Genomic DNA, 15,833 nt, shown 5'->3' with positions numbered 1-15,833 from the left:
TTTTCTTTTTTAACTTTACGATCTACAGCCTAGCAAAGAGCTCCCTTTCAGTGTCAGTCGCTTGGCTTTCTCCCCTACTGACGAGGTCCCAGCCTCCCGGTGAGATCTCGCTGGAGATATTCTGAGTTTCCCTCGAGTACGTGGCTGCCCTGGCCCGAGGCCAGCGAAGAAGCTGACTTTGCCCGTGCCTGAATCAGCAACATGTCCAGCAGGCGACTTGCAGAGCCCAGGGAACCCTCGTAAAGAGGTTTGGGGGTGGGGCGCGCCACATCTGCGGCATCGGCCGTGGGAAAGGACCGGCGCAGTAAAACAGGTGGGTGAAACCGCGGTCCGCGCCAATACGTGCTGCTGCCTGGGGCATCGCTTTGCTGCGGGTCAAGTCAGATGCTCTCTGTAAGAGTCAGTCAGGGTAAAGGCAGCAGCAGATTTCTTTTCTGCTCATTTTAACAAAGGTTGGACGGAGCCCATAGAGGAAGGCACTACGCGTCTTGCTGGGTTGGTTTCCCTGCCTTCTCGTAAGCTGTCGCGGAAACTCGCACGAGCAAAGCCTGTGCAAGCTGATGACAGCCACACACGGTTGAAGAGGGAGCAGACGGTGAGAGCAGAGGTACGCGCTCAGGCTGTGCGCTGGAAGCTAATGCTAATGCTGCAAAATAAAGAGTGGATTTTCTTTTTTGGGTTTAGGTGAGCGCTAAACATGACATGTGCGTATGTGCGTGTGTCTCTCGCAGGTTTTTGTCATACACCCCACCCTCCCACCCCAAAAAAACAACCCACACATGCCACGCGTTAAACAGTGGTTTTCCGTTGTACTTAGAAGTGCTTACATAGGTGTGTTGGTTTTTTTCTTTTTTATTTTTTAATGCAGAAACAGCAATACGATAGATTTAATACAGCTAGCAATTAGATGGGTGTAGCTTTAGAGCGTCGGCTGTTTACAAAGCAACCGCACACCTTCTTTAACTCACAGTTTAAACAAGTAAACTTGCAGTGCATCACACGTGCTTTGTACAGTCACGTTCCACACGGCAGGCCAGATGCTTCACCCTGCCTTGTCCTTGTTGCCCCGACTCCAACGGGACCGCCGAGGCCATCCTGGGGACAGCGCCGCTTTCTAGCAGCTGGGTTGCTTGCCTGGACGCCCCACAGACAAAGAGTCATTTCCCCACTGAACCTCTTCTCAAATAATTTCCTAGCCCTGCAGGCCCCACGTCCTTTGGTTCATATTTCCTTTTTTCCGGGCTTGATGCACAGGACCGACGATTTCCAGAAATAGAAACAGAGGCTGATTCAGTCCAGGCTCAACATTCTCTGACCTAAACCAAACTGTCTTCGAAGAGATAGCTGTACCGTAGGCACCACCTCGGGAACAGAAGTTGCCCTGTCATAAAAAAAAAAAAAAAAAAAAGAAGGAAAACAAGGCATTTCAGGCTGAGGAGGCTGAGCGGTGTGCTGGGGGCGGTGGGGGTTGGAAAGAAACAGTTCAGACGATTAGAGCGAGCTTAGCGTTGCAAAGCGTGCCATTATTTTTAATTTGGCAGTCAGAAGACAATAGATTCTGACACTGATTTCCTGTGTGCTGCGGGAGTTCTCGCCTCAGCATTCCTGTGCACCATTTTACTTTTGTGTCCCGTCCGCTTCGCTTTTGCGCTGTAGCTCTCCGGTTCTAGCTACGCTTCCCACCACCCCCATTACTCTTTGACAAGCCCAGCTCTCACTGTGCTTCCCTTCCCTTCCCTTCCCTTCCCGTATGCGCGTGCAGGGAAAAGCCCGCGCGTCTGCCACTACAGGACACGCTCTGGGAGGCAGGAGAGATGACGACGCTCCCTGACAGAGGACACAGCTGAGGGGCGGTCCGCCGGGGCTGGGGAGATGGCAGCACCTTCCCTCAGCTGCCCCATCCGAGCACAGGTGCAGGTGAGCACTGAGGAGAGACAAGCAGGCAGGAGCCGCAGAGCGAGAGAGAAAATAAAATTCACGGGTGGGTGCTACTTGCGTCTCATTTTTAGCGCAAGGGATGAATTCTCAGCACATTCTTGGAGCTGCCCCTTTGGGACTCACGGAGAAGAGGGAGGTTGGCCACGCGGTGCAGCCCAGCTCTGCTTCCCCTAAATGGTTTTACTGTTCAGGTGTTGCCCTAATCTGGCCGGTACCCCTGCAAAGAGTTTGGGATTTCTGCTGCCTCTCCGGGCCAGCCGCAGACCCTGACTTCATCGCAGCGAATGACCCTGCGCTCGTCAGAGCGGTTGCCGAGTCACATCCCGCTGCCTTCCCTGCAGAACCGGTGACCCTTTTTCAGCCCTTGCCCCCTCTTCTCTCCGCTCGTTGCCCATCCCTTTATCAGTGCCGGCACCGATCCTGCCTCCAGCTCGCCCTGTCTCCACCTGCGAGCGCCCAACAGGAGCTAAATGTCTCCTCAAGGACGCACGGAAGAGACGCGCAGGTAACCCAGCACAGACCCCCTGCAAACATCTTCTTTCCATTTTCTTTCCTCTCCTGACACGAAGAGATGACTTAGGAAAAAGCGTACTGCTCACACTTCACCTGCACTGCTTCTACTTTCACTTTCGCTCTCCTTGGCAGTAATTAATAGCGGTGGCTGGGGGGGCTGGGGCATTCCCCCAAAGCGGCTGCAGTTACATCCGGGCGGTTGTGGCACTCCATTAGCTCTGTAGTTTTTAAATCTAAATCTTCTGGAATTGTTAGTTCTGCTCAGGAATCACCCGTACCTGCAAATTTTCTTAATAGCTACGCTTGACCCCAGCCACTGTTTAACAGCTCACCTTTATTTCTCTTCATTTAAGAACCTAAAGCTTCGTTTACTGCTTGGGTTGGAAGCAGGAGCTGTCGCTGCCTCTGAACTTTCTAACAGCCCTGTTACAATTTCAGTACTACCCGCTCCCAATTTAGCTTTCCGGGTCGATTTTCATTCTAGATTCGAAAATTTCCTTATTTTGTTTCTGATCAGGAGTCATTAATGCCTGCAGTTGATTTAGTAACGGCTGTATTTAGATTGAGCTATTAATGACTCGCAACTCTATTTATGGCATAAAAAAGGACTGCCTTTATTTTTTTTAACTACAGATTAGGAATAATGACTGCCTGGTTTGTTCAGTAATAGGTGTGATTAAATTTAGTCACGACTCCTCCCTAAATAATATGTATTTATTTGCACTCTAACAATTTAACCTTCCCTTTACCGGCCAGGGGCACCGACAAGTGCCCGTGCGTACCTCCGCTCCCCCTGCGCCGGCTCCCCAGGGAACAGCCTCTTACCCTGACCAGAGTCTGCAGCGGCCCGTTGTCATCCCAGCTCCTCGCCCTCGAGAAAGCGGCCGCCTGAAGCGGCGGCAGCTCCGCTGCTGCCCAGAGGGGACGGAAATGGCGCGGGGTAAAGCTCTCCGGGCCGCCTGCGTCCCGCGCGGAGGCGGTGACCTCAGCAGCCTGTACGCTGTTGGGGCCGAGCCAACAACCTGAGGAGGAGTCGCAGGGCGTAGCTGTTTCTGCAACAACCACGCTTTCCCGCCTGGCTGGACAAGAAAGCGGGGCCTGCGGGGGCCTGGAGAGGCAGCATCGCTGCAGGTTGTGCCACGGCTGTTGAGAGGCCAAGGCAACACCTGAAACAGTGAACGGCACAACTAGTGAAAACCCCCAAGGTTCCGGGTTCAGTAAAGACAGGAATTGCAGCAGCACAATAAAATGATCTCACGAGGGGAAAAAAAACAGCAAAGCAAAAACCAAACCCCAAACAGAACACCATACCACTAACCCGTCTCACCGCCCCCTCAGCGCCCAAAACAGCATCCTGGGAGAAAAAAAGCAAAGCAGGCCACAAGGGACCTTTCTAGTACAGATGCCGCCAAAGAGTGCCAAGCTCTGGAATCCTTACCTCAGGCAACGCCTCCGCTTCTCTAAACGCCAGAGCACGCCTGCCCGGGGGGCTGAGACAGCCCCAAAGCTGCGACCGCCCGAGGGAACACGGGAGCACCGACGCCAGAGAAGCCCAGGGCCAGAGCCGGGGCTCTTCCACCCCCGGGCCCCGCCCCCGCCCTTCCCACAGCGCCCCGCGAAAGGGGCGGGCCGAGCCCCCCGGGGGGTGAAGGCCCCGGGAGCCGTACGAGAGCCGCCTGGAGTTCCCGGCACGGGAGGGAGGGGGGAGAGAAAACACCCAAACCGAGCCCCCCGAGCGGAGCAAACACAGGCTCGGGCTGTTGCCGGGGGGCGGGGCCTGTCGCTAAGGGGAGAGAGCCGGCACCGCCCCCCGGGCCGTTGCCGGGGGGTGGGGCCTGTCGCTAAGGGGAGAGAGCCGGCACCGCCCCCCGGGCCGTTGCCGGGGGGTGGGGCCTGTCACTAAGGGGGTGTGTCCAAAGGGACGCTGGCAATGCCCCTGGAGCCATCACCAAGGGCAGGGCCTGTTGCTATGGAGGGTGGGGCCAGGCAGCACCAGCAACACCCCCAGGCTGTCACCAGGGGGTGGGACCTCTTGCTAACTGGGGACGCTGGGGAGCACACGAGCACGGCCCCACCCCACCAGGCCCTCGCCAGGGGGCGGGGCCTGTCGCAAAGGTGGGTGGGGCCAGAGGGGTCAGATATCAGCCCGCGCGTATAGACCAGTGCGTCCCAGTAATGACCAACATGCCACACAGTATGGATCCCAGTACATCCCAGCTCCCTCCCAGCGACGCCCAGTACATCCCAGTTCCCTCCCAGTACATCCCAGTTCCCTACCAGTGCAGCCCAGTACATCCCAGATCCCTCCCAGTCCGTCCCAGTTCCTTCCCAGTCCGTCCCAGTACATCCCAGTTCCCTCACAGTACATCCCAGTTCCCTCACAGTTCACACACAGTTCACTCCCAGTTCCATTCCAGTACATCCCAGTACATGCCAGTTGCCTCCCAGTTTCCTCTAAGTACATCCCAGTACTTCAAAGTTCCCTCCCAGTACATCCCAGTTCCCTCACAGTACATCCCAGTACTTCACAGTTCACTCCCACTACATCCCAGTACGTCCCAGTTCCCCCTTGGTACATAACACTTCCCTCCCAATACATCCCAGTTCCCTCCCATTACATCCCGATTCCCTCCCAGTACATCCCAGTTCCCTGCCAGTATGTCCCAGTACATCCCAGTTCCCTCACAGTACATCCCAGTTCCCTCCCAGTACATCCCAGTACATCCCAGTTCCCTCACAGTACATACCAGTTCCCTCCCAGTACATCCCAGTACATCCTGGAACATCCCAGTTCCCACCCAGTACATCCTACTACATACCAGTTCCCTCCCACTTCCATCCCAGTTCCATCCCAGTTCCATCCCAGTACATCCCAGTACTTCACAGTTCCCTCCCAGTACATCCCAGTTCCCTCTAAGTACATCCCAGTACTTCACAGTTCCCTCCCAGCACATCCCAGTACGTCCCAGTTCCCCTCAGTACATAACACTTCCCTCCCAGTACATAACAGTACATCCCAGTGACCTCACACTACGTCCCAGTTCCCTCCCAGTACATCCCAGTTCCCTACCAGTACATCCCAGTTCCCTCCCAGTTCCTTCCCAGTACATAACAGTTACCTGCCAGTACATCCCAGTACATCCCAGTAGATCCTGGTACATCCCAAATCCCTGCCAGTTCCACCCGGTACAACCCAGTACAAGCTTGTACATCCTAGTTCCTCCACAGTACATCCCAGGGCATCCCCGCACATTGTAGTGCCTCCCAGTACATCCCAGGTCCCTCCCAGTACTGGGAGGGACCTGGGATGTACTGGGAGGGAACTGGGACGTACTGGGAGGGACCTGGGATGTACTGGGAGGGAACTGGGATGTACTGGGAGGGAACTGGGATGTACTGGGATGTAATGGGACAGAACTGGGATGTATTGGGAGGCACTGGGAAAGAAGTGGTAGCGAACCGGGAGGGAATTGGGATGTACGGGGATGAACTGGTAGGGAACTGGGATGTACTGGCATGGAACTGGGATGTATTGGGATGTACAGGAACGGAACTGGAATGTACTGCGATGTACTGGGAGCGAACTGGGATTTACTGGGATGTACTGGGAGGAAACTGGGATATACTGGGAGGAAACTGGGAGGGAAGTGGGTGTCAACTGGGACATTCCAGTTTCCTCCCAGTACATCCCAGTTCCCTACCAGTGCATCCCAGTCCGTCCCAGTTCCCTCCCAGTCCGTCCCAGTTCCCTCCCAGTCCGTCCCAGTACATCCCAGTTCCCTCCCAGTACATCCTACTACATACCAGTTCCCTGCCAGTTCACTCCCAGTACACAACAGTTACCTCCCAGTACGTCCCAGTTCCCTCCCAGTACGTCCCAGTACATCCCAGTTCTGTCCCAGTTCCCTACCAGTGCGTCCTAGTTCCCTCCCAGTACGTCCCAGTTCCCTCTTAGTCCATTCCAGTTCCCTCCAGTATATCCCACTACATCCCAGTTCCCTCCAGTACATCTCAGTTCTCTCCCATTTCCCTCCCAGTACATCCCAGTTCCCTTACAGTTCACACACAGTTCACTCCCAGTTCACACAACAGTTCACTCCCAATTCCATTCCAGTACATCCCAGTACATGCCAGTTCCCTCCCAGTACATCACACTACATCCCAGTTCCCTCCCAGTTCCTGCTAAGTACATCCCAGGACTTCACAGTTCCCTCCCAGCACATCCCAGTACGTCCCAGTTCCCCTCAGTACATAACACTTCCCTCCCAGTACATACCAGTACATCCCAGTGTCGTCACAGTACGTCCCAGTTCCCTCCCAGTACATAACAGTTCCCTCCCAGTCCGTCCCAATCCCCTCCCAGTACGTCCCAGTTCCCTGCCAGTATGTCCCAGTACATCCCAGTTCACTCCCAGTAAATCCCAGTTCCCTCCCAGTAAATCCCAGTTCCCTCCCACTTCCCTCCCACTACATCCCAGTTCCCTCCCAGTACATACCTGTTCTCTCCCAGTACATCCCAGTTCCATCCCAGTACATCCCAGTTCCCACCCAGTACATCCTACTACATACCAGTTCCCTCCCAGTTCACTCCCAGTACATCCCAGTACTTCACAGTTCCCTCCCAGTACATCCCAGTACGCACCAGTTCCCCTCAGTACATAACACTTCCCTCCCAGTACATAACAGTACATCCCAGTGTCCTCACAGTACGTCCCAGTTCCCTCCCAGTACATCCCAGTTCCCTCCCAGTACATCCCAGTTCCCTACCAGTTCCTTCCCAGTACATAACAGTTACCTCCCAGTACATCCCAGTACATCCCAGTAGATCCTGGTAAATCCCAAATTCCTGCCAGTTCCACCCGGTACAACCCAGTACAAGCCTGTACATCCTAGTTCCTCCACAGTACATCCCAGGGCATCCCCGCACATTGTAGTGCCTTCCAGTACATCCCAGGTCCCTCCCAGTTCACTCCCAGTACACAACAGTTACCTCCCAGTACATCCCAGTACATCCCAGTAGATCCTGGTACATCCCAAATTCCTGCCAGTTCCACCCGGTACAACCCAGTACAAGCCTGTACATCCTAGTTCCTCCACAGTACATCCCAGGGCATCCCCGCACATTGTAGTGCCTCCCAGTACATCCCAGTTCCCTCCCAGTACTGGGAGGGACCTGGGATGTACTGGGAGGGAACTGGGATGTACTGGGAGGAAACTGGGATATACTGGGATGTAATGGGACGGAACTGGGATGTATTGGGAGGCACTGGGAAAGAAGTGGTAGTGAACCGGGAGGGAATTGGGATGTACAGGGATGAACTGGTAGGAAACTGGGATGTACTGGCATGGAACGGGGATGTATTGGGATGTACAGGAACAGAACTGGAATGTACAGCGATGTATTGGCATGTACTGGCAGCGAGCTGGGATTTACTGGGATGTACTGGGAGGAAACTGGGATATACTGGGAGGAAACTGGGATATACTGGGAGGCATTGGGAGGGAAGTGGGTGTCAACTGGGACATTCCAATTTCCTCCCAGTACATCCCAGTTCCCTACCAGTGCAGCCCAGTACATCCCAGTTCCCTCCCAGTCTGTCCCAATCCCCTCCCAGTACATCCCAGTTCCCTGCCAGTATGTCCCAGTACATCCCAGTTCCCTCCCAGTACATCCCAGTTCCCTCCCAGTTCCCTCCCACTACATCCCAGTACATCCCAGTTCCCTCCCAGTACATACCAGTTCCCTCCCAGTACATCCCAGTACATCCTGGTACATCCCAGTTCCCACCCAGTACATCCTACTACATACCAGTTCCCTCCCAGTTCACTCCCAGTACATCCCAGTACTTCACAGTTCCCTCCCAGTACATCCCAGTATGTCCCAGTTCCCCTCAGTACATAACACTTCCCTCCCAGTACATACCAGTACATCCCAGTGTCCTCACAGTACGTCCCAGTTCCCTCCCAGTACATCCCAGTTCCCTACCAGTACATCCCATTTCCCTCCCTGTTCCTTCCCAGTACATAACAGTAGATCCTGGTACATCCCAAATCCCTGCCAGTTCCACCCGGTACAACCCAGTACAAGCCTGTACATCCTAGTTCCTCCACAGTACATCCCAGGGCATCCCCGCACATTGAAGTGCCTCCCAGTACATCCCAGGTCCCTCCCAGTACTGGGAGGGAACTGGGACGTACTGGGAGGGAACTGGGACGTACTGGGAGGGAACTGAGATGTACTGGGATGTAATGGGACGGAACTGGGATGTATTGGGAGGCACTGGGAAAGAAGTGGTAGTGAACCGGGAGGGAATTGGGATGTACGGGGATGAACTGGTAGGAAACTGGGATGTACTGGCATGGAACGGGGATGTATTGGGATGTACAGGAACAGAACTGGAATGTACAGCGATGTATTGGCATGTACTGGCAGCGAGCTGGGATTTACTGGGATGTACTGGGAGGAAACTGGGATATACTGGGAGGAAACTGGGATATACTGGGAGGCATTGGGAGGGAAGTGGGTGTCAACTGGGACATTCCAGTTTCCTCCCAGTACATCCCTGTTCCCTACCAGTGCAGCCCAGTACATCCCAGTTCCCTCCCAGTCCGTCCCAATCCCCTCCCAGTACATCCCAGTTCCCTGCCAGTATGTCCCAGTACATCCCAGTTCCCTCCCAGTACATCCCAGTTCCCACCCAGTACATCCCAGTACATCCCAGTTCCCACCCAGTACATCCTACTACATACCAGTTCCCTCCCAGTTCACTCCCAGTACATCCCAGTACTTCACAGTTCCCTCCCAGTACATCCCAGTACGTCCCAGTTCCCCTCAGTACATAACACTTCCCTCCCAGGACTTACCAGTACATCCCAGTGTCCTCACAGTACATCCCAGATCCCTCCCAGTACATCCCAGATCCCTCCCAGTCTGTCCCAGTACATCCCAGTACATCCCAGTTCCCTCACAGTACATCCCAGTTCCCTCACAGTTCACACACAGTTCACTCCCAGTTCCATTCCAGTACATCCCAGTACATGCCACTTTCCTCCAAGTAAACCCCAGTTCCCTCCCACTACATCCAAGTTCCCTCCCACTTCCCTCTAAGTACATCCCAGTACTTCACAGTTCACTCCCAGTACATCCCAGTTCCCCCTCGGTACATAACAGTTCCCTCCCAGTACACCCCAGTACATCCCAGTTCCCTCCCAGTATGTCCCACTACATCCCAGTTCCCTCCCAGTCCATCCCAGTTCCCTCCCAGTAAATCCCAATTCCCAACACTTTCCACCCAGTACATCCCAGTTCCCTCCCAGTACATACCAGTTCCCTCCCAGTACATCCTGGTACATCCCAGTTCCCACCCAGTACATCCTACTACATACCAGTTCCCTCCCAGTACATCCCAGTACATCCTAGTAGATCTTGGTACATCCCAAATCCCTGCCAGTTCCACCCGGTACAACCCAGTACAAGCCTGTACATCCTAGTTCCTCCACAGTACATCCCAGGGCATCCCCGCACATTGTAGTGCCTCCCAGTACATCCCAGTTCCCTCCCAGTACTGGGAGGGACCTGGGATATACTGGGAGGGAACTGGGACGTACTGGGAGGGAACTGGGATGTACTGGGATGTAATGGGACGGAACTGGGATGTAATGGGACGGAACTGGGAAAGAAGTGGTAGTGAACCGGGAGGGAACTGGGATGTACGGGGATTAACTGGTAGGGAACTGGGATGTACTGGCATGGAACGGGGATGTATTGGGATGTACAGGAACGGAACTGGAATGTACTGCGATGTACTGGGATGTACTGGGAGCAAACTGGGATTTACTGGGATGTACTGGGAGGAAACTGGGATATACTGGGAGGCACTGGGAGGGAAGTGGGTGTCAACTGGGACATTCCAGTTTCCTCCCAGTACATCCCAGTTCCCTACCAGTGCAGCCCAGTACATCCCAGATCCCTCCCAGTACATCCCAGTTCCCTCCCAGTCCGTCCCAGTACATCCCAGTACATCCCAGTTCCCTCACAGTACATCCCAGTTCCCTCACAGTTCACACACAGTTCACTCCCAGTTCCATCCCACTACATCCCAGTACATGCCACTTTCCTCCAAGTAAATCCCAGTTCCCTCCCACTACATCCAAATTCCCTCCCACTTCCCTCTAAGTACATCCCAGTACTTCACAGTTCACTCCCAGTACATCCCAGTTCCCCCTCGGTACATAACAGTTCCCTCCCAGTACACCCCAGTACATCCCAGTTCCCTCCCAGTATGTCCCACTACATCCCAGTTCCCTCCCAGTCCATCCCAGTTCCCTCCCACTACATCCCAATTCCCAACACTTTCCACCCAGTACATCCCAGTTCCCTCCCAGTACATCCCAGTTCCCTCTAAGTACATCCCAGTACTTCACAGTTCCCTCCCAGTTCACTCCCAGTTCCCTCCCAGTACATCCCAGTTCCCTCTAAGTACATCCCAATACTTCATACTTCCCTCCCAGCACGTCCCAGTACGTCCCAGTTCCCCTCAGTACATAACACTTCCCTCCCAGTACATACCAGTACATCCCAGTGTCCTCACAGTACATCCCAGTTCCCTCCCAGTACATCCCAGTTCTCTCCCAGTTCACTCCCAGTACACAACAGTTACCTCCCAGTACATCCCAGTACATCCCAGTAGATACTGGTACATCCCAAATCCCTGCCAGTTCCACCCGGTACAACCGAGTACAAGCCTGTACATCCTAGTTCCTCCACAGTACATCCCAGGGCATCCCCGCACATTGTAGTGCCTCCCAGTACATCCCAGTTCCCTCCCAGTACTGGGAGGGACCTGGGATGTACTGGGAGGGAACTGGGACGTACTGGGAGGGAACTGGGATGTACTGGGATGTAATGGGACGGAACTGGGATGTATTGGGAGGCACTGGGAAAGAAGTGGTAGTGAACCGGGAGGGAATTGGGATGTACGGGGATGAACTGGTAGGAAACTGGGATGTACTGGCATGGAACGGGGATGTATTGGGATGTACAGGAACGGAACTGGAATGTACTGCGATGTACTGGGATGTACTGGCAGCGAGCTGGGATTTACTGGGATGTACTGGGAGGAAACTGGGATATACTGGGAGGAAACTGGGATATACTGGGAGGCATTGGGAGGGAAGTGGGTGTCAACTGGGACATTCCAGTTTCCTCCCAGTACATCCCAGTTCCCTACCAGTGCAGGCCAGTACATCCCAGTTCCCTCCCAGTCCGTCCCAATCCCCTCCCAGTACATCCCAGTTCCCTGCCAGTATGTCCCAGTACATCCCAGTTCCCTCCCAGTACATACCAGTTCCCTCCCAGTACATCCCAGTTCCCTCCCAGTTCCCTCCCACTACATCCCAGTACATCCCAGTTCCCTCCCAGTACATCCCAGTACATCCTGGTACATCCCAGTTCCCACCCAGTACATCCTACTACATACCAGTTCCCTCCCAGTTCACTCCCAGTACATCCCAGTACTTCACAGTTCCCTCCCAGTACATCCCAGTACGTCCCAGTTCCCCTCAGTACATAACACTTCCCTCCCAGTACATACCAGTACATCCCAGTGTCCTCACAGTACGTCCCAGTTCCCTCCCAGTACATCCCAGTTCCATCCCAGTACATCCCAGTTCCCTCCCTGTTCCTTCCCAGTACATAACAGTTACCTCCCAGTACATCCCAGTAGATCCTGGTACATCCCAAATCCCTGCCAGTTCCACCCGGTACAACCCAGTACAAGCCTGTACATCCTAGTTCCTCCACAGTACATCCCAGGGCATCCCCGCACATTGTAGTGCCTCCCAGTACATCCCAGTTCCCTCCCAGTACTGGGAGGGACCTGGGATGTACTGTGAGGGACCTGGGATGTACTGGGAGGGAACTGGGATGTACTGGGATGTAATGGGACGGAACTGGGATGTAATGGGACGGAACTGGGAAAGAAGTGGTAGTGAACCGGGAGGGAATTGGGATGTACGGGGATGAACTGGTAGGGAACTGGGATGTATTGGCATGGAACGGGGATGTATTGGGATGTACAGGAACAGAACTGGAAAGTACAGCGATGTATTGGCATGTACTGGCAGCGAGCTGGGATTTACTGGGATGTACTGGGAGGAAACTGGGATATACTGGGAGGAAACTGGGATATACTGGGAGGCATTGGGAGGGAAGTGGGTGTCAACTGGGACATTCCAGTTTCCTCCCAGTACATCCCAGTTCCCTACCAGTGCAGCCCAGTACATCCCAGTTCCCTCCCAGTCCGTCCCAATCCCCTCCCAGTACATCCCAGTTCCCTGCCAGTATGTCCCAGTACATCCCAGTTCCCTCCCAGTACATACCAGTTCCCTCCCAGTACATACCAGTTCCCTCCCAGTTCCCTCCCACTACATCCCAGTACATCCCAGTTCCCTCCCAGTACATCCCAGTTCCCTCCCAGTCCGTCCCAGTACGTCCCAGTACATCCCAGTTCCCTCACAGTACATCCCAGTTCCCTCACAGTTCACACACAGTTCACTCCCAGTTCCATTCCAGTACATCCCAGTACATGCCACTTTCCTCCAAGTAAACCCCAGTTCCCTCCCACTACATCCAAGTTCCCTCCCACTTCCCTCTAAGTACATCCCAGTACTTCACAGTTCACTCCCAGTACATCCCAGTTCCCCCTCGGTACATAACAGTTCCCTCCCAGTACACCCCAGTACATCCCAGTTCCCTCCCAGTATGTCCCACTACATCCCAGTTCCCTCCCAGTCCATCCCAGTTCCCTCCCACTAAATCCCAATTCCAAACACTTTCCACCCAGTACATCCCAGTTCCCTCCCAGTACATACCAGTTCCCTCTAAGTACATCCCAGTACTTCACAGTTCCCTCCCAGTTCCCTCCCAGTTCCCTCCAAGTACATCCCAATACTTCATAGTTCCCTCCCAGCACGTCCCAGTACATCCCAGTTCCCTCCCAGTACATCCCAGTTACCTCCCTGTTCCTTCCCAGTACATAACAGTTACCTCCCAGTACATCCCAGTAGATCCTGGTACATCCCAAATCCCTGCCAGTTCCACCCGGTACAACCCAGTACAAGCCTGTACATCCTAGTTCCTCCACGGTACATCCCAGGGCATCCCCGCACATTGTAGTGCCTCCCAGTACATCCCAGTTCCCTCCCAGTACTGGGAGGGACCTGGGACGTACTGGGAGGGAACTGGGACGTACTGGGAGGGAACTGGGATGTACTGGGATGTAATGGGACGGAACTGGGATGTATTGGGAGGCACTGGGAAAGAAGTGGTAGTGAACCGGGAGGGAACTGGGATGTACGGGGATGAACTGGTAGGAAACTGGGATGTACTGGCATGGAACGGGGATGTATTGGGATGTACAGGAACAGAACTGGAATGTACAGCGATGTATTGGCATGTACTGGGAGCGAGCTGGGATTTACTGGGATGTACTGGGAGGAAACTGGGATATACTGGGAGGAAACTGGGATATACTGGGAGGCATTGGGAGGGAAGTGGGTGTCAACTGGGACATTCCAGTTTCCTCCCAGTACATCCCAGTTCCCTGCCAGTATGTCCCAGTACATCCCAGTTCCCTCCCAGTACATACCAGTTCCCTCCCAGTACATACCAGTTCCCTCCCAGTTCCCTCCCACTACATCCCAGTACATCCCAGTTCCCTCCCAGTACATACCAGTTCCCTCCCAGTACATCCCAGTACATCCTGGTACATCCCAGTTCCCACCCAGTACATCCTACTACATACCAGTTCCCTCCCAGTTCACTCCCAGTACATCCCAGTACTTCACAGTTCCCTCCCAGTACATCCCAGTACGTCCCAGTTCCCCTCAGTACATAACACTTCCCTCCCAGTACATACCAGTACATCCCAGTGTCCTCGCAGTACGTCCCAGTTCCCTCACAGTACATCCCAGTTCCCTACCAGTACATCCCAGTTCCCTCCCAGTTCCTTCCCAGTACATAACAGTTACCTCCCAGTACATCCCAGTACATCCCAGTAGATCCTGGTACATCCCAAATCCCTGCCAGTTCCACCCGGTACAACCCAGTACAAGCCTGTACATCCTAGTTCCTCCACAGTACATCCCAGGGCATCCCCGCACATTGTAGTGCCTCCCAGTACATCCCAGTTCCCTCCCAGTACTGGGAGGGACCTGGGATGTACTGGGAGGGAACTGGGACGTACTGGGAGGGACCTGGGATGTACTGGGAGGGAACTGGGATGTACTGGGAGGGAACTGGGATGTACTGGGATGTAATGGGACAGAACTGGGATGTATTGGGAGGCACTGGGAAAGAAGTGGTAGCGAACCGGGAGGGAATTGGGATGTACGGGGATGAACTGGTAGGGAACTGGGATGTACTGGCATGGAACTGGGATGTATTGGGATGTACAGGAACGGAACTGGAATGTACTGCGATGTACTGGGAGCGAACTGGGATTTACTGGGATGTACTGGGAGGAAACTGGGATATACTGGGAGGAAACTGGGAGGGAAGTGGGTGTCAACTGGGACATTCCAGTTTCCTCCCAGTACATCCCAGTTCCCTACCAGTGCATCCCAGTCCGTCCCAGTTCCCTCCCAGTCCGTCCCAGTTCCCACCCAGTCCGTCCCAGTACATCCCAGTTCCCTCCCAGTACATCCTACTACATACCAGTTCCCTGCCAGTTCACTCCCAGTACACAACAGTTACCTCCCAGTACGTCCCAGTTCCCTCCCAGTACGTCCCAGTACATCCCAGTTCCGTCCCAGTTCCCTACCAGTGCGTCCTAGTTCCCTCCCAGTACGTCCCAGTTCCCTCTTAGTCCATTCCAGTTCCCTCCAGTATATCCCACTACATCCCAGTTCCCTCCAGTACATCTCAGTTCTCTCCCATTTCCCTCCCAGTACATCCCAGTTCCCTTACAGTTCACACACAGTTCACTCCCAGTTCACACAACAGTTCACTCCCAATTCCATTCCAGTACATCCCAGTACATGCCAGTTCCCTCCCAGTACATCACACAACATCCCAGTTCCCTCCCAGTTCCTGCTAAGTACATCCCAGGACTTCACAGTTCCCTCCCAGCACATCCCAGTACGTCCCAGTTCCCCTCAGTACATAACACTTCCCTCCCAGTACATACCAGTACATCCCAGTGTCGTCACAGTACGTCCCAGTTCCCTCCCAGTACATAACAGTTCCCTCCCAGTCCGTCCCAATCCCCTCCCAGTACGTCCCAGTTCCCTGCCAGTATGTCCCAGTACATCCCAGTTCACTCCCAGTAAATCCCAGTTCCCTCCCAGTAAATCCCAGTTCCCTCCCACTTCCCTCCCACTAC

At 54.2% G+C, this 15,833-nt stretch overlaps 1 long non-coding RNA gene across 1 annotated transcript in view; it reads right to left on the bottom strand.

Moving 5' to 3' along the window:
- Positions 1-861: 861 nt before the first annotated feature.
- LOC142051467 (uncharacterized) overlaps positions 862-15,833 on the bottom strand; it is a 134,529-nt gene continuing 119,557 nt past the window's right edge. The window contains exon 8 of the long non-coding RNA XR_012658504.1: positions 862-1,381. This is a non-coding gene — a long non-coding RNA (uncharacterized LOC142051467). The remainder of the gene's footprint in view (positions 1,382-15,833) is intronic.

Source organism: Phalacrocorax aristotelis, unplaced genomic scaffold (genome assembly GCF_949628215.1).
Source record: "Phalacrocorax aristotelis unplaced genomic scaffold, bGulAri2.1 scaffold_33, whole genome shotgun sequence".
Classification (NCBI taxonomy): Eukaryota; Metazoa; Chordata; class Aves; order Suliformes; family Phalacrocoracidae; genus Phalacrocorax; species Phalacrocorax aristotelis.
The sequence above is the reverse complement of the archived record's forward strand: the minus strand, read 5'-3'. Positions and strand labels throughout refer to the sequence as shown.